This window comes from Hippocampus guttulatus, chromosome 15, assembly GCF_054856545.1.
Source record: "Hippocampus guttulatus isolate MCC_2025c chromosome 15, RoL_Hgut_1.0, whole genome shotgun sequence".
Lineage (NCBI taxonomy): Eukaryota > Metazoa > Chordata > Actinopteri > Syngnathiformes > Syngnathidae > Hippocampus > Hippocampus guttulatus.
The window spans coordinates 10,898,446-10,917,464 of record NC_141275.1 but is presented as its reverse complement, the minus strand read 5'-3'; the positions used below and the strand labels follow the sequence as shown (position 1 = coordinate 10,917,464).

General features: G+C 40.8%; 1 long non-coding RNA gene across 16 annotated transcripts in view; it reads left to right on the top strand.

Annotated features, from left to right (window-relative positions):
- The window catches only part of LOC147193836 (uncharacterized), a 48,474-nt gene extending 33,508 nt beyond the window's left edge, over positions 1-14,966 (top strand). For 5 of the 16 annotated variants that reach the window (XR_015103006.1, XR_015103001.1, XR_015103005.1 and 2 more), the window contains 6 exons: positions 6,415-6,521; positions 14,009-14,165; positions 14,280-14,313; positions 14,379-14,487; positions 14,576-14,731; positions 14,821-14,966. This is a non-coding gene — a long non-coding RNA (uncharacterized LOC147193836). Of the gene's footprint in view, positions 1-6,414; positions 6,522-14,008; positions 14,166-14,279; positions 14,314-14,378; positions 14,488-14,575; positions 14,732-14,751 lie in introns of all 16 variants that reach the window. The other 11 variants (XR_015103015.1, XR_015103000.1, XR_015103004.1 and 8 more) reach the window with 9 other exon arrangements.
- The last annotated feature ends 4,053 nt before the right edge of the window (positions 14,967-19,019 follow it).

Here is a 19,019-nt window from a genome sequence, read left to right as displayed (position 1 = left end):
ATAACAGAAGGATGCTTTCAGTCTATCATGATGTATTCGCTACAGCATGCCCTTGGGTAAGATCATAAAGACATTGAACTGGATGGCTTTCTTTTCCTCCTCATCCCGCTTTGATCTGTGAGCTGTCCCAAAATACCAACGAGACCACAAATACACATTTTGAACACACGCACGCTCACGCTTATGCTCACATCTCCCAGGTTTTGGCGTGTGATTAAGAACTTATATCTCGGGGGTAACTTTCCTCATTGGAGAGAGGGGGGGGGGGGGGGGGGGGTTTAGGGGGTAACCTGAGGCAGGCTCAATGTGTCCTGAGCACTGCAGCACAACAATGATGAAGTGTCAGTGCAAACAGGGATACGCAAAGAGACAGCTGCCACCGGTAGCAGCGGTTTGTCGTGACACTGTCATGCACGGCCCTCCCAGACATGCACGTAACGCTGCGACATGACAGCCTGCTTATGTATTCTGATCATGTATGATCTCAGACCGATACCACCGGCACGCAGAGACAGAGACAGTGGCATTCAACGGAAGACTAAATGAAAAGCAATGAAAGATTCAGAAAGTCTTGGGACATGCTTCTTAATAAGCCATCATAAGCTGCTGGGTTAACATCCTTATTTAGCAGCCCCCCCAAATCTTATTTATTCATTGTCCCCAGAGCTTTTGGACAGGTCTGTGCCAACTTGGTGGCAAGCATTTTAGGAAGGCCATTTTGTATTCCAACTCAGTCTTCCAGCTGTATGTGTCGGGGGTTAAAAGCTCTATGAAGCGCATTTAGCCTGATGTTAGCCTAAACTAATTTTTAGTACAGGCTAAAAAAATATATACACGACTTCAAGACAAAAACCTTCCCATTACTTTTGAAGTCCATCCATTCCCCATCCATTTTCTATCGGCAAGGCAGCTTTATTTATATTGTGATATTTGTATATGTGATTTTCGCGTACGAGGTAACTCAATGTGCTTCAAAAAAGTACAACATGTAAACGCATTTAAAAACTAAATAACCAAAAGCTTTGAAAAACTCTTAAGTGTAGCTTACAAAAATTACGAAAAGAAATTACAGTGGTAGACAAGGATCTTGGGAGGGGGGGATTTAAATGCTGTCAAAGACCTCAATCATAGGTGTGGGGACAAAAATAAAAAATAAAAGCATAATCTTGAACCTGAACCCGAGTCTGCAGATCTGAGACCTACTGTTTTTTTTTTACTATTAGCATTTCTTTAATGTATTCAGGAGCTAAACCATTCAGTGATTTATAGACCACTAGCAGAACTTTAAAGTCTCTTCTACAACTGGGAGCCATTGTAAAGCCTATCGTACTCTGTTTTGACTTTGTTGTTTTCCTCAGAACTGACTTTACGCATGTATTAACATTTACCATGACCCCCAATGTGATGGATAGATTTATCCACCTACACTCAGCAATTCCAAAGAACACGCTTCAAACTCAAATAGATGCAAAACAGGGTTGTCAACAGTCAATTAAAACATCAATGTCTCGTTTGTCCACAAGGATTTGTATTGTCATCAAATGATGACTCAAGTCATTCTTCAAAACCAAACACACACACACACACACACAAAAGCAGCTCATGGCAAGCGGCTGAGAAGTTCTTGAAACAATGAAGCGAGGTGACAGTGAGTGATGGTGGAAGAAATGTAATAAAGGTCAGCAAGACACGGGGGCTGAGCACTTCTTACACGCGCGTTTATGTGAATTAATTTGAATGTTTTTGCCTCACTGCTTGAAGGACAAAAGTTTTATTCCCCCTCCCCCACCCATCAGCCATGTATTCTCATTAGCGCAGCGCACAAGGGCAAGATGTAAAAGCAGTTTTCATCAGAATGAAAAGGAGCCGATCTAAATCAAAATGACATATTTCGTAGAACTTCTTGTAAAATGAGATTCCGGTTGGGAAATCTCATCATAGGAAGTGCACAGCATCTTGGGAAAAATTGTTGACAGATAGACTATACTGTAGCCACCTTGTGCACTATGTCAATGATTCCACTGGATCAATAAGCTTGCGCGTAGTGCACCTAAGCTTATTTTATCTAAGGTCCCGCAGTACACATTTTTTTTTACCAGTACACTTAATGGCCTCGCTGCTGTCACAGTCTCCATTTAATGACGACAGCATGCACTCGGCAAAGCACCAATAGACTACTGCCCAATTCAGTTGTTATTTGATGGCTGCCTTATTCTTGAGCGGCTATGGTAATTTAATTACCCAAATCATTGTCATGGTTAATCCGCCAGTTTGTAAAGAACCTCTTGAACCCAATCTGCTGGTATACTGTCGAGTTCTCGTTATTATCTCTGAATTTCCAAATGTGCAGTTCAAAACAAAGCAAAACATGTTATCGTTTCAAATATATGACATGCCGTTAAAAAGAAAATGTTTTCTATGGTTATTTAATTTTCTATGGTTATTCAATGATCATCATCTTGTGGACTTAAGGTCTTATAATCAGACCGCAAGGATAACCTTCCTCTTTTTAAACTTTTTTTTTTTTTTTTATCACCCTTCGCTGCATTTACAAACTGCAGAATCAGGCTCATATTGAAGCCCGAGGCTCATGCGGGCACTTTGAGATGATCCATCGATGACGTGCATCATGCAGGAGGTCATGTTACGCGTGAACCTACGGATATAATTGTTTCTGCACAGGCGGACGGGGACGCTCGTGATAAATACGAGACAACGTTGCCTTCTGTTGCATCCATGACAACATTGGTGGTGGTATTTCACAGGTATTTGTATTGGGTATTCTAACAGACCATGTCAGGCGATGCCAATTGGTTGGCCCCTTGCTATTGGCCAACTCTTTAATAGAACGAGTGAATGCTTTTACATCATTGCTCATTTAGTCTGAGGTAGCCAGGAGGGGAGTTGTTTGCCATCTGATAAAGTCCAGCATCAATAAAACTGGACAGCTATACCGGTATGCAATATACACGGCAATGCTTGGAGTATGTGTTCAGAGTATGTGTAGTTCTAGCTAGGATGACGATCGCTTCAGGAGTTGAAAGCCACGTGTTTTCTTTTATCTTCAGATGTGAAAACATTCAAGGATGACCAGAGACGAAGTATGAGCCAGATGCAGTGTGCTGTACTTACCATGACTGCTTTATTAGTCGTGTGTAAAACGAATGTGGTCTCATTTCATTTGTGAATGACCCAAATTGGGGACTGCTTTTGGCACATGTTCCCCAGCGCTTCAAAGCGCAAAGCCCAGATGAACCAAATCTTCAATTTCCTGCCGGCATTATTGGCCTGCTCGAAAGGTGGACGCAGGGTCAGGCACACAGACAAAAGCTTGAATTGTTATCACAAAGCAGCAATAAGGGCTGCTGCTGCTGTTCGGGAGAAGGTATTTTTGAGGGGGTGTTCCACATTTAGGGAGAAGTGAAAGTATTCTCTCGATTTAAAGGTGCAGTGGTTAATCTTCAGGTTACTATGCTTGCTCAAGGGAACCCTCAGCAGCCTTTGTATTCCATGATCAGAATTGAATGGAAGCTCGATTTCCACCCAAACAGTGTGGTTAGATTTCAGTTTTCGGACATTTTTAGCATTTCCATCATTTCACCTGTAGAGGGTGAAGCTTAACATGCGGCTTGTTGTCACACATGTCACATTAGTGTCACCTGAAAATGCCTTCCGCCGGAAAGTAAACTGTACCACGGTGGACAAAGTGAGCCTTTACAGTTCCGAACTGTCACACGGTAATCTGAATTTTAACTCTTCTGACTTAGCCTTTAGCTTCATAACCAAGACCAGAAATTGAGCACAGAGGTCTCAACTCGGATTCTAAATTTTATAGCATTCGCTTGATGTGGAATTACCTTTGGATTTGACCGAAAGAGACACATGATAATTTACATACGAGTGCCTGTCCATATATATACACACACACACACACATATATATATATATATATATATACACATATATGTGTATGTGTATATATGCATATACAGGTACATGTATGTATGTAATATGTGTGTGTGTGTGTGTATATAAGTACAGTATATATATATATATATATATATATATATATGAATAAGTGGATGAGTCCGCTGCGGTTGTCTCTGACCATGAATTTTTAAAGTGTAAGAACCTCCATAAATCGTGTGCTTAGTTTATTTGTACAGCTCCGGGAGAAATACGTTTAATCATAAAACCATTACGAGGCATTGGAATGATTAAAGTGTGTTCTTGTGGACCGAAGCGACGGTTGCCTTATTGCATGTTATGCCTCTGCATTTCTCCCCGTCCTCGACGCACGGGCGAGCAGATGAATATGTGCCGCGCTGAATTCTTTACAGATGATTTCGCTCATTAATTTGCAGTCTGCAGATGTTTCTAATTCATCACAGCCCTAACCTCCTGCCGTCGCAGCTGTTGGAGGTGGGGACGATTGTGTGCGTGTGTGTGACTGTGTGCGAGTATGAGTGTACACACTCGGCTGACCCGGCGATGTGTTGCTTGCGGATGTTTGTGGTAACGATGGCATCATGGGCATCTTGTGTTGTGTTTGAACAAAAGGAGCAGGTGGAGCTCGAGGTGCACAGTCGGTTCGAATCCATCAGTGCTGTCAGATGCGACCAAAACTATTCTTCCAGGCGGACGGGAAAGCTGGACGAACACTACGAATTAAGCCGCTTTCAAATAAGATTCTGAGTGGGCTGGATCACAGATTTAAAGTCTGGTCGGGTGTCATTTAACAGGGGAAATGAAAAGCGATTGGCCATTCCTGGCCAACGATCCGATAAAATTGTGTCACGTCAGAAACTTGGTCTCCCTAACAGGGCTCAAGCACAGTGCTGTGATTAGATTTCAAAATCTTCAAGCAGTTTACCTCTCAGCAGAACTGTGGGTGAAGATTATACATAATTTATGTTCTTGACGGTTTTCTGAAGTAGTATTTAGCATGTCTGGCTCACAGTCAAGAGGTTCTGGGTTATTTTTCGGCCTTTCTTGGTTTACTGCTGCTATTAACGCTAAAATTCTTTGTTTAGGAACTTGAAAAGGGTTTGTTTTTCCAATGGCTGCCGACCTGAACAAATGGTCCTCCCCCCGTATGACAAATGAGGTTCATTCAAGTCTCTAAATTGTCCATAGGTGTGAATGTGAGTGTGAATGGGCATTCTTTATCTCCTGATCTAGTGAATGTGTCGAGAGGTTTACTGGATGGACTGCCATCATGAATGGGCCACGTATTTTGTATACGTGAAGTTATAAGAGACAAAGCTTGCGCATTCGCAAGCGAAAACTCATTGGACCCACCTGACCTATAAACTGAAAGGTTAAGAGCTATTCATATAGATAATTGATTGGCTGTATCGATCCTGCAAAGGTGTTAATTAGGTATTACTCAATGTATGATTTAGCCTAATTGACTCGACTCGAGGCCTCAGCGGTGGGCTTACAGACAGTGCTTGTTAGACAGATAATTGCCTCCAGCGAAGCCTTGTTCACAAGTATCCGTACACTCCAAGCTTGTTTATTTGAGCAACGGGCACCGGTGGGTCAGATCTCGTCAGGATCGCAATCAGCATGGACACGCTCATAATCAAACGGCGCAGCACGAGCTCAGGAATGTATGTCAGGACATCTCTAAATGCGCGGCGATTAGAAATCACGAGCGACAAAGGATCAGCTTGAGGTTTCATTTCACACCGTTTGAATGATTGAATAATTGCAGCAGGCAGAGGGTGAACTTTGGAAAGCCTTTTTTTCAGTTTTGTTAGTTTCGAACTCTATTGAAATCACAGTGCTGAGTGCATAGAGCCGGGATGTGACACTGGCCAGCTTGGGAAAATGGAATGTTGTGCCCCACCGTGGTCCTATCTTTTGCATCGGAGGAGCTACGGTGCATGCCAAACTTTTAACAAGAATTTGATTTATGCGGATATGCAGACCGGAAATGCATCACTTATCAGATAACGAACGTGACTGAAACGACTTTACTCATCATTAACAATATAGCATAGCCTGTTAATCTATGACTAGCAAAATATATATTTTAAAACAAGTTTTTTTTTTAATTAATATTTTTACGCTGTTTTGTTTCTTCTATGACAGTAATGTGTTGGCCACCCTACCGTCATGTATTGAGTATCCACCACTAGTTCTTACTATACATTTAATGTCTATCGACCTGTCAGGAATAGAATCCACCACCAGGAATGCCACCTATGTTATTTCGCCGTGGTACAGTTTTTCACACCAATTTCACAGATGGTTGTTGTGCTGCTATCGCCGAACGTGTGCTAAATGGAAAAGTGACAGGAACTGCATGAGACATATTTTCTCCAGTTTCCACATAACAGCACATGTCGTGGACTCTGTGTTGACCAGTGTGTGTGTTACCTGACGAGCCCGCTTGTGCCATTTCAGCCCAGTCCGTCTATCTGAGGCCATATGTCTTATTCAAGGGAGGCTGAGCTACGGAGACTTGTGACCTGTGGTCAGCCAGTAAGGCCCAACTGCCTCACCATATGGAGGTGAATAAAAAGTCATTCTTTGGAATGATTCATTATCCATGTCAAGCTGAATTTATAACTTCACTTCATTAATAAACAATGCAAAGTCTCTCGGAAACCATCATGAATTAGCCAAGAAAGTATTTTTCAGTGAATAGTGGAGAAGAAGTTTACCCCCAAAATCCATGCAAAGGCACATTTGTGAATGCCCAACTGTGAATATGAAAGGTGTCACCGAACTTTATTTTCTCAAATAGTGGCCTATACTTAATACCTTGATGGTCAATGTTTGTCAGTTATGTGCCGTGTGCATCCTCCCCATCATAAAATAAATGTATTTTTCCACTGTATAAAAAATGTTCATAAATGTAATTGCTTCCGATCATAGACACCATCGCACAGCATAAACTGCTGAGCCCATTTGGACTGCATTGATGAGCTCTCAAAAGAATTAAAGTGCAGAGATTGACTGCATGTTAATAAAGTAGTCAGTGTTGGCTTTGTTTGATGTGTGCATCCATAATTATGTCCCGGCAGGTACGTGTGCTATGAGTGAGCAAAAAGTCACTTTTGTTTGATAGCGGAAAAAAAAAAATGAATTGATGAAATGTTCTTAAATGATTCTAGGAATGTGCTTGTAAGCCTCTTTCTTTATTGACCACCAACAGGCTGCTGCATTTTACATTCATTTAATAGTTGGCAGATAGATAGATAGATGGATATATAGCGGTCGACAGAAGGGCATCCGGAGTTAAACCTGGGTACAACAAATCATGTGAGTAACTCGCTGCGGTGACCCCCTTGGACATGCCGAAAATTGCAACAGCAAAAATGGCGATGCATCGTCTACTTTATTGATGCAACATTTAACCCTCGCTAGCTTGGCCGTCTTATTTAATCAGATATTGATCATTTGTTTTGTGCTTTTCATTGTTAGGAATGAACATATGGAATTTTATTGTGGTTCGCTGTCACAAAGCCTGTCAGTTGAAATATGGTGGCCAGAAAATTAAGCGTCCCATTCGGATCATTCACATGAGGGGTGCCACGCTATGCTGCTGTAATAGACTGCATAATCACAATACCTGCCCTGGCTGTAATAGCTTGGCTCTATTGTGGAAATAGATAGCCCCCTTTCCGCCTATCATCCTCACACTGTTTATTTGCCTTTGCTTATGTGTGTGTGTGTGTGTGTGTAAAACCGAATGGGACGAATAGCTTTTCGCAGATTGAGGAACCATTCAGATTGCATGCCTTTTGCTCAAGGTAACAAATCTTGTTTTACGACTTGTATTGTGCCTTACAGAAAGCGTGAACTCGTAGGATTCAAAACTTTCCGCATCTGAGGTACATATAGTGTATTTTGTTTTGCCGCGAAATCGTATGACATTACAAAGCTAAATAAAAATGGTGATGCAAATATTTGGAGGAGGGTAAAATACTAACATTGAAAACCTTTCTTGGAGTACAGTTTCGCTTTCTAAACATTTTCCCTCATCACGTCGTTTTTTTCGGGCTAAAAACGCCTTACTATATATACTATGTCGTTTTTTTCGGCTCAAAAACGCCTTACTATGCAATGTCGTTTTTTTTCGGGCCAAAAAAACGCCTAACTATACTATGTCGTTTTTTTTCGGCTTAAAAACGCCTTACGATACTATGTCGTTTTTTTTGGCTCAAAAACGCCTTACTATACAATGTCGTTTTTTTCGGCTTAAAAACGCCTTACTATACTATGTCGTTTTTTTCGGCTCAAAAACGCCTTACTATACTATGTCGTTTTTTTCGGCTTAAAAACGCCTTACTATATATACTGTCTTTTTTTTCGGCTCAAAAACGCCTTACTATACGATGTCGTTTTTTTCGGGCCAAAAACGCCTTACTATACTATGTCGTTTTTTTCGGCTTAAAAACGCCTTACTATACTATGTCGTTTTTTTCGGCTCAAAAACGCCTTACTATACTATGTCGTTTTTTTCGGCCTAAAAACGCTATACTATGTCGTTTTTTTCGGCTCAAAAACGCCTTACTATACTATGTCGTTTTTTTCGGGCTGGAAACGCCTTACTATACTACGTCGTTTTTTTCGGCTCAAAAATGCCTTACTATACTATGTCGTTTTTTTCGGCTCAAAAACGCCTTACTATACTATGTCGTTTTTTTCGGCTCAAAAACGCCTCACTATACTATGTCGTTTTTTTCGGGCCAAAAACGCCTTCCTATACTATGTCGTTTTTTTCGGGCCAAAAACGCGTTACTATACTATGTCGTTTTTTTCGGCCTAAAAACGCTATACTATGTCGTTTTTTTCGGCTCAAAAACGCCTTACTATACTATGTCGTTTTTTTCGGGCTGAAAACGCCTTACTATACTACGTCGTTTTTTTCGGCTCAAAAACGCCTTACTATACTATGTCGTTTTTTTCGGCCTAAAAACGCCTTACTATACTATGTCGTTTTTTTCGGCTCAAAAACGCCTCACTATACTATGTCGTTTTTTTCGGGCCAAAAACGCCTTCCTATACTATGTCGTTTTTTTCGGCTCAAAAACGCCTTACTATACTGTCGTCTTTTTCGGCTCAGAAACGCCTTACTATATATACTATGTCGTTTTTTTTCGGCTCAAAAATGCCTTACTATACTATGCCGTTTTTTTCGGCTCAAAAACGCCTTACTATACTATGTCGTTTTTTTCGGGCTGAAAACGCCTTACTATACTACGTCGTTTTTTTCGGCTCAAAAATGCCTTACTATACTATGTCGTTTTTTTCGGCTCAAAAACGCCTTACTATACTATGTCGTTTTTTTCGGCCTAAAAACGCCTTACTATACTATGTCGTTTTTTTCGGCTCAAAAACGCCTCACTATACTATGTCGTTTTTTTCGGGCCAAAAACGCCTTCCTATACTATGTCGTTTTTTTCGGCTCAAAAACGCCTTACTATACTGTCGTTTTTTTCGGCTTAAAAACGCCTTACTATATACTATGTCGTTTTTTTCGGCTCAAAAACGCCTTACTATACTATGTCGTTTTTTTCGGCTCAAAAACGCCTTACTATACTGTCCTTTTTTTCCGGGCTAAAAACGCCTTTCTATACTATGTCGTTTTTTTCGGCCTAAAAACGCCTTACTATATATACTATGTCATTTTTTTCGGGCCAAAAACACTTTACTATACTATGTCATGGGCGGCCCGGTAGTCCAGTGGTTAGCACGTCGGCTTCACAGTGCAGAGGTACTGGGTTCGATTCCAGCTCCGGCCTCCCTGTGTGGAGTTTGCATGTTCTCCCCGGGCCTGCGTGGGTTTTCTCCGGGTGCTCCGGTTTCCTCCCACATTCCAAAAACATGCATGTCAGGCTGATTGGACGCTCTAAATTGTCCCTAGGTGTGAGTGTGGGCGTGGATGGTTGTTCGTCTCTGTGTGCCCTGCGATTGGCTGGCAACTGATTCAGGGTGTCCCCCGCCTACTGCCCGGAGATGGCTGGGATAGGCTCCAGCACCCCCCGCGACCCTAGTGAGGATCAAGCGGTTCGGAAAATGGATGGATGGATGGATATACTATGTCATTTTTTTCGGCTTAAAAACGCCTTACTATACTATGTCGTTTTTTTCAGGCCAAAATGGCTTACTGTACTATGTCGTTTTTTGCGGCTTAAAAACGCCTTACTATACAATGTCGTTTTTTTCGGGCCAAAAACGCCTTACTATACTATGTCGTTTTTTTCGGCTTAAAAACGCCTTACTATACTATGTCGTTTTTTTCGGCTCAAAAACGCCTTATATACTATGTCGTTTTTTTCGGCTCAAAAACGCCTTACTAAACTATGTTGTTTTTTTCGGCTCAAAAACGCCTTACTATACTATGTCGTCTTTTTCGGCTCAGAAACGCCTTACTATATATACTATGTCGTTTTTTTCGGCTTAAAAACGCCTTACTATACTATGTAGTTTTTTTCGGGCCAAAAACGCCTTACTATATACTATGTCGTTTTTTTCGGCTCAAAAACGCCTTACTATACTGTCCTTTTTTTTCGGGCTAAAAACGCCTTACTATACTATGTCGTTTTTTTCGGCCTAAAAACGCCTTACTATACTATGTCGTTTTTTTCAGGCCAAAACGGCTTACTGTACTATGTCGTTTTTTTCGGCTTAAAAACGCCTTACTATACAATGTCGTTTTTTTCGGGCCAAAAACGCCTTACTATACTATGTCGTTTTTTTCGGCCTAAAAACGCCTTACTATACTATGTCGTTTTTTTCCGCTTAAAAACGCCTTACTATACTATGTCGTTTTATTCGGCTCAAAAACGCCTTATATACCATGTCGTTTTTTTCGGCTCAAAAACGCCTTACTATACTATGTTGTTTTTTTCGGCTCAAAAACGCCTTACTATACTATGTCGTCTTTTTCGGCTCAGAAACGCCTTACTATATATACTGTCGTTTTTTTCGGCTTAAAAACGCCTTACTATACTATGTAGTTTTTTTCGGGCCAAAAACGCCTTACTATATACTATGTCGTTTTTTTCGGCTTAAAAACGCCTTACGATACTATGTCGTTTTTTTCGGCTCAAAAACGCCTTACTATATACTATGTCGTTTTTTTCGGCTCAAAGACGCCTTACTATACTGTCCTTTTTTTTCGGGCTAAAAACGCCTTACTATACTATGTCGTTTTTTTCGGCTTAAAAACGCCTTACAATACTATGTCGTTTTTTTCGGCCTAAAAACGCCTTACTATACTATGTCGTTTTTTTCGGGCCAAAAACACTTTACTATACTATGTCGTTTTTTTCGGCTCAAAAACGCCTTATATACTATGTCGTTTTTTTCGGCTCAAAAACGCCTTACTATACTATGTCGTTTTTTTCGGCTCAGAAACTCCTTACTATACTATGTTGTTTTTTTCGGCTCAAAAACGCCTTATATACTATGTCGTTTTTTTCAGGCCAAAACGGCTTACTGTACTATGTCGTTTTTTTTCGGCTTAAAAACGCCTTACTATACAATGTCGTTTTTTTCGGGCCAAAAACGCCTTACTATACTATGTCGTTTTTTTCGGCCTAAAAACGCCTTACTATACTATGTCGTTTTTTTCGGCTCAAAAACACCTTATATACTATGTCGTTTTTTTCGGCTCAAAAACGCCTTACTATACTGTGGTTTTTTTCGGGCCAAAAACGCCTTACTATACTATGTCGTTTTTTTCGGCTTAAAAACGCCTTACTATACTATGTCGTTTTTTTCGGCTCAAAAACGCCTTATATACTATGTCGTTTTTTTCGGCTCAAAAACGCCTTACTATACTATGTCGTTTTTTTCGGGCCAAAAACGCCTTACTATACTATGTCGTTTTTTTCGGCTCAAAAACGCCTTACTATACTATGTCGTTTTTTTTGGCTCAGAAACTCCTTACTATACTATGTTGTTTTTTTCGGCTCAAAAACGCCTTACATACTATGTCGTTTTTTTCGGGCCAAAAACGCCTTACTATATCTGTCGTTTTTTTCGGCTCAAAAACGCCTTACTATACTATGTCGTTTTTTTCGGGCCAAAAACGCCTTACAATACTATGTCGTTTTTTTCGGGCTAAAAACGCCTTACTATATATACTGTTGTTTTTTTCGGCCAAAAAACGCCTTACTATATATACTATGTCGTTTTTTTCGGCTCAAAAACGCCTTACTACACTGTCGTTTTTGTCGGCTTAAAAACGCCTTACTATACTATGTCGTTTTTATCGGGCCAAAAACGCCTTACTATACTATGTCGTTTTTTTCGGCTTAAAAACGCCTTACTATACTATGTCGTTTTTTTCGGCCGGAAAACGCCTTACTATACTATGTCGTTTTTTTCGGCCCAAAAACACCTTATACTATGTTGTTTTTTTCGGCTCAAAAACGCCTTATATACTGTCGTTTTTTTCGGCCTAAAAACGCCTTACTATACTATGTCGTTTTTTTCGGCTCAAAAACGCCTTACTATACTATGTCGTTTTTTTCGGGCCAAAAACGCCTTACTATACTACGTCGTTTTTTTCGGCTTAAAAACGCCTTACTATATATACTATGTCGTTTTTTTCGGCTCAAAAACTCCTTACTATACTATGCCGTTTTTTTCGGCTTAAAAACGCCTTACTATACTATGTCGTTTTTTTTCGGCCAAAAAATGCCTTACTATACTATGTCGTTTTTTTCGGCTCAAAAACGCCTTACTATACTATGTCGTTTTTTTCAGGCCAAAACGCCTTACTTTACTATGTCGTTTTTTTCGGCTCAAAAACGCCTTACTATACTATGTCGTTTTTTTCGGGCCAAAAACGCCTTACTTTACTATGTCGTTTTTTTTCGGCTCAAAAACGCCTTACTATACTATGTCGTTTTTTTCGGGCCAAAAACGCCTTACTATACTATGTCGTTTTTTTCGGCCTAAAAACGCCTTACTATACTGTCGTTTTTTTCGGGCCAAAAACGCCTCACTATACTATGTCGTTTTTTTCGGGCCAAAAACGCCTTACTATGCTATGTCGTTTTTTTCGGCTCAAAAACGCTATGTCGTTTTTTTTCGGCCTAAAAACGCCTTACTATACTATGTCGTTTTTTTCGGCTCAAAAACGCCTCACTATACTATGTCGTTTTTTTCGGGCCAAAAACGCCTTCCTATGCTATGTCGTTTTTTTCGGCTTAAAAACGCCGTACTATACTATGTAGTTTTTTTCGGGCCAAAAACGCCTTACTATACTATGTCGTTTTTTTCGGCTCAAAAACTCCTTACTATACTCTGTAGTTTTTTTCGTTCTAAAAACGCCTTACTATACTATGTGGTCTTTTTCGGCTCAAAAACGCCTTACTATATATACTATGTCGTTTTTTTCGGCTTAAAAACGCCTTACTATATACTATGTCGTTTTTTTCAGGCCAAAAATGCCTTCCTATACAATGTCGTTTTTTTCGGCTCAAAAACGCCTTACTATACATGGTCGGGTTTTTTATCGTCTAAAAACGCCTTACTATACATGGTCGTTTTTTGTTTCGGGCCTAACACGTCTCACGACGACCATAGTCATGATTGACTATGATTGAAAAGCATGATGTCCAGGCCGGTTGTAAAAATACAATTTATACAGGCTGTTGTCACGCAAATTGCATGGTTAAGCTTTCAGAACATGATGTATAAGCCATGAGATCCAGTAAATTGTTAAAAAACAACCCATAATATAAATTACAGTCTCAAAAAGTAAAGTGTTTCACAGACATTGTTTGTCGTAATGGAACAATGTGGCCCGGTGCCACCCACACAAGACCTTCAGGCGGGCCTAATAGCCTTAGGCTTTGTTCTGCGTCCAGGTGATCGACTTCATTTCCACACATACAAAGTGAAGAATTGTCAGAATTGGCATTTCGGTTATCACGGGACAGATGTGGCCCCAACATGGCCGACTTCCTTTTGTCTGTTAGAATGTCTCTGGCGGTGCAAAAACTGCAACACTGGCTGTTCTCTGTGTTTTCAGGCCACCGTCCTGCTGCAGGCTTGTCCTATTCAAGGTGTCCAGCCGGTACCCGCTCTCCTCCCTGCCGAGAACCCTGCACATACAACCAAGACCTCATTTTATTGTTTCAGCACATGGTGATGAGGAGCTACAGTGTGGCTGACTCATCCTGATTCAGGTGGGAACATGAACTCAATCACTTCAACAAATGTATTCCTTCCCAAGACATAAGCTTGTCAGGAAGTGCTTGCTTGTTCTTCACGTAACTATGGCAACACTTTGCGTCCACCAGGATTCACCAGCAAGGTGCCTGGGCAAGACTGAAGGTGAGGAAGTACACCAGAGATGACTTGGAGCAACCACTGGTGTCACGTTCTTCATTAATTTGTAGGCTCAACGCGTGTTGACCATGTCCTGAGGAACAAGATGGTGGCAGTCAGAAACGATTTGCTTGTCCTTCACAAGTGGCAACACTTTGTGTCCACTGGACAAGACCAAAGGTGAGGAAAAACACCAGTGATGACATGGTGCAATCACTTGCGTCATGTTTCTCTTTATTTGTTTGTATGTTTATTTTTGTGCATGTAGGCTCAACGCGTATTGAGGAACAAGATGGTGGCAGGTGTGAGTAATTGACCATTTGTTTCACACAAGGGCTAACAAACGCCGTTCGTCGAGGTCTGACTTCCTGCCTGCTTTCTGACTCTTCCTGCTGCAAACACCAAGGATGATCGTTTGAATCAGGTGTGTGTGTGTTGCGTCAGGGACAGACGGAAAACAGGCAGGAGAGCGGCCCTTGACGACCGGCGTTTGAGACCCTTGGTTTTTCACAGGGGGAGGGAACCGAAGCTCCTCGAGAGCCAGAGCCTACCTGCTTGAGATCTCTCTCTGAAGTAGAACCGCCAACAACCGTGGGCATCGCCAAGTCCTCCACATCGACCGCCCTGCAAAAGAAATAAAACACTGACTACAAAGAGAACACTTGTCTCCTTTTTTTTTTTTTCTCCTCCCCTTTGAAACATGATGACAAATAGCGCCTTCCAATGTGCTGGGCAAGGAACTCCGTAGTCTGGTGGTTATTGCGCTGGCTTCCCAGCTTGGAGATCTGGGGTTCAAATCCCCGCTTTGGCTTGCCTGTGTGGAGTTTTTATGTTCCCCCTGTGTCTGCCTGCATTTTCTCCGGCAACCTCGGTTTGCTCTCACACACCAAAAACATTCACCGTAGGTTTATTATTTACTCTAAATTGGCCCAAGATGTGATTGTGAGTGCAAATGGTTGTTTGTTTATTGTGTGCCCCGTGATTGGCTGACATTACGGCCACGCATTGCTTCGTGCCTCGTAAGGCGTTTTTTCGGCTTAAAAACGCCTTACTACTATGTCGTTTTTTTCGGCTCAAAAAAGCCTTACGATACTATGTCGTTTTTTTCGGGCCAAAAACGCCTTACTATACTATGTCGTTTTTTTCGGGCCAAAAACGCCTTACTATACTATGTCGTTTTTTTCGGGCCAAAAACGCCTTACCATACTATGTCGTTTTTTTCGGGCTAAAAACGCCTTACTATATATACTATGTCGTTTTTTTCGGGCTAAAAACGCCTTACTATACTATGTCGTTTTTTTCGGCTCAAAAACACCTTACTATACTGTCGTTTTTTTTCGGGCCAAAAATGCTATACTATATATACATGGTCGTTTTTTTCGGGCCAAAAACACCTTTCTATACATGGTCGTTTTTTTGGCCAAAAACGCCTTACTATATACATGGTCGTTTTTTTCGGGCCAAAAAAATGCCTTACTATACATGGTCGTTTTTTGGGCGAAAAACGCCTTACTATACATGGTCGTTTTTTTCGGGCCAAAAACACCTTTCTATATATACATGGTCGTATTTTTGGCCAAAAACGCCTTACTATACATGGTCGTTTTTGTTCGGGCCAAAAATGCCTTACTATACATGGTCGTTTTTTTTGGGCCAAAAACGCCTTACTATATACATGGTCGTTTTTTTCGGGCCAAAAATGTCTTACTATAGATGGTCGGTTTTTTTTGGGCCAAAAAAATGCCTTATATAATGCCAAATGGTGGTTTTTTGGGGGCTAAACATGCCTTACTACAGTGTTTATGCTAGTTTTTTTTGGGCTGAAAATTTCGGCGAAAAAACGCCTTATTATATACATGGTCGTATTTTTTCGGCCAAAAACGCCTTACTCTACATGGTCTTTTTTTGGAGCTGAAAACGCCTTCTTAGACATGGTCGTTATTTTTTCGGCCAAAAACGCCTTACTATACATGGTCATTTTTTTCAGGCCAAAAACGCCTTACTATTCATGGTCGTTTTTTTCGGGCTAAAAACGCCTTACTATACATGGTCGTTTTTTCCGGCTAAAAACGACTTACTATACATGTTCGTTTTTTTCAGCTAAAAACACCTTACTATACATGGTCGTTTTGTTTTGTTTTCAGCTAAAAACGCCTATACTATACATGGTCATTTTTTGGGCTAAAAACGCCTTACTATACATGGTCGTTTTTTTCGGCCAAAAACGCCTTACTATATACATGGTCTTTTTTTGGGCTAAAAACGCCTATACTATACATGGTCATTTTTTGGGCTAAAAACGCCTCATTATATACATGGTCGGTTTATTTCGGCCAAAAACGCCTTACTATACATGGTCTTTTTTTGGGGTTGAAAAAGCCTTCTTAGACATGGTCGTTTTTTTTCGGCCAAAAACGCCTTCCTCTACAGGGTCGTTTTTTTAGGCTAAAATCGCCTTGCTATACATGGTCATTTTTTTCGGCTAGAAACGCCTTACTATACAGGGTCGTTTTTTTCCGGCCAAAAACGCCTTACTATATACATGGTCTTTTTTTGGGCTAAAAACGCTTTCCGATACATGGTAATTTTTTGGGGGCTAAACATGCCTTACTACAGTATTTATGCTTGTTTTTTTTGGGCTCAAAATGTCAGCGAAAAAACGGCTTCTTAGACATGGTCATGTTTTTTCGGCCAAAAACGCCTTTCTCTACATGGTCTTTTTTTTGGGCCAAAAACGCCTTTCTATACATGGTCGTTTTTTTCGACTAAAGATTTCGGCTAAAAACGCCTTACTATATATATGGTCATTTTTTCCGACTAAAAACACCTTACTAGACATGGTCGTTTTTTTAGGCTAAAAATTTTGGTTAAAAACGCCTTACTATTCATGGTCGTTTTTTTCGGCCAAAAACGCCTTCCTATACATGGTCGTTTTTTTTGGGGGGGGGGGGCCAAAAAGGCCTTATTATAAATGGTTGGGTTTTTTTTGGGCCAAAACACCTTACTATACATATCTTTTTTTAGCGGCCTTCGTAGATCGTTGGGCTATGGATGACTTCTTCTTCACGTCAGAGTGTAAATAGGCTATCCAAATTAACTCAAGCTAATTCACCGGTTCATTTGTCTTAACAGAAAATGACAAATTCATTCCCTGTCAAGCTGCCCAAGCACCTACACAACAATATGGCACACTTAATCAATAATACCACTTGAGACATACAGCTTTTCCAGTGTATCCAATGAGCAGCCATTGATAAATATGTCCAAAATATTCTTCTCTGAACAGAGACCATAATCACTGTTTGTTTGCATCATTGACAACCTGTCACAAGTCCAAGATCCCCTGCGACATTTAAAATGACGACTGTAAGCCTCGAGTGGGGTTGGGAACAGACAGCAGACAGTCTATTATTACCGCTGGACATTCGGAAAAGAAAAATAGGTTGATAAAATGTGATCAAAATAATTCGGAGGTGGAAGCCCAGACTGCAGTTCCTCATGAAGTAGGTTCATGAGGAACTGCAAGATCTCCACTTGCGGATGATGTAAAGTTAGGGACCACCTTCAAATCCCTTTGATGTGTAACTTACTTCCCTGAAACTGACCAACAACTGTGAAGCTGATGTACAGTATGTCATGACATAACACTGACCAACATTGCAGGGACTGTTTAAACATATTTAGACAGGGTGAAGCAGCATATGGTTGCTTATACAAGGGTATACAATTGTAAATACTTTTGCCTGGTTCGTCCAAAGACCTTGTATGATGCTGTGCATCTGCTCCATCCAGTTAGTCCTCCCTTGCTTCCTGGTGCTCATGAGAGTAATGTAGAAATCGTCTTCAAAAAACATTTGTTTACTGTATTTCTTCATCTTTTCAGTCATTGGTAAACAAAGCACATTAGGGGCAGACTATTAATCGTGCTGATAACTTTTAGCACTTTAACTGCGGGATAACAGTGAGTTTTAATTAGTTTTGAGTCCTGAAGGGCCATTTTTCATAGGTTTCTCGCTCTACGACCTTACAGGAAACACGGCCCCAAATGGATGCTAATTACAGTTTAATTTTCAGCACTTTTACACCCCACTGAGCTATGAACAAGATAACCTTCTGTCATTGGGGTTCTGTGTGAGAAATGCTCTCTCTCTGTTTTATTTCACCACCCAAAATAAAACAAAAATGTTAGCCTTGTAGCAGTAATTGTAAGGAGGGCGGCCCAACAATTTGATTCTTGCTTCAATTTTGACGCACCTATGGATTTTTCTTTTTTTGTCATTGGAAGCACAGTTTTAATTTAAGCAGAATCTACCATTAAGAGTGAGCGTTTTGCTTCTTCTTTGGCTTTTTATTTTGTGACACCGGCACTTTTGGGTAAGTGTTGACAAAGAGGGGAACGCGTGAGCTTTTAGCAAACACTGACCACAGACTTTTTTTTCTTGTTTTTTTTTTTTCACAGACTATTTTCTGGCTGTGTATTCACGAGGTGATACTCTGATTCCACCACTCTACATTTAGACCACGTGGCTCCGCATGTTTATTTAATCTCCACAGATAAAGATATGAAAGGGCACATGTGGGCCCGTGGCATTTATAAAACAGACAAATACGTGATGCGCATGTCTCTCCGGGAAGAGGATGACTTTGACCGTGTCGGCGCTGTGCACCAGCGGTTGTGATTTGTGAGCCCAAAGTGTATTGCGGGGCCTCGT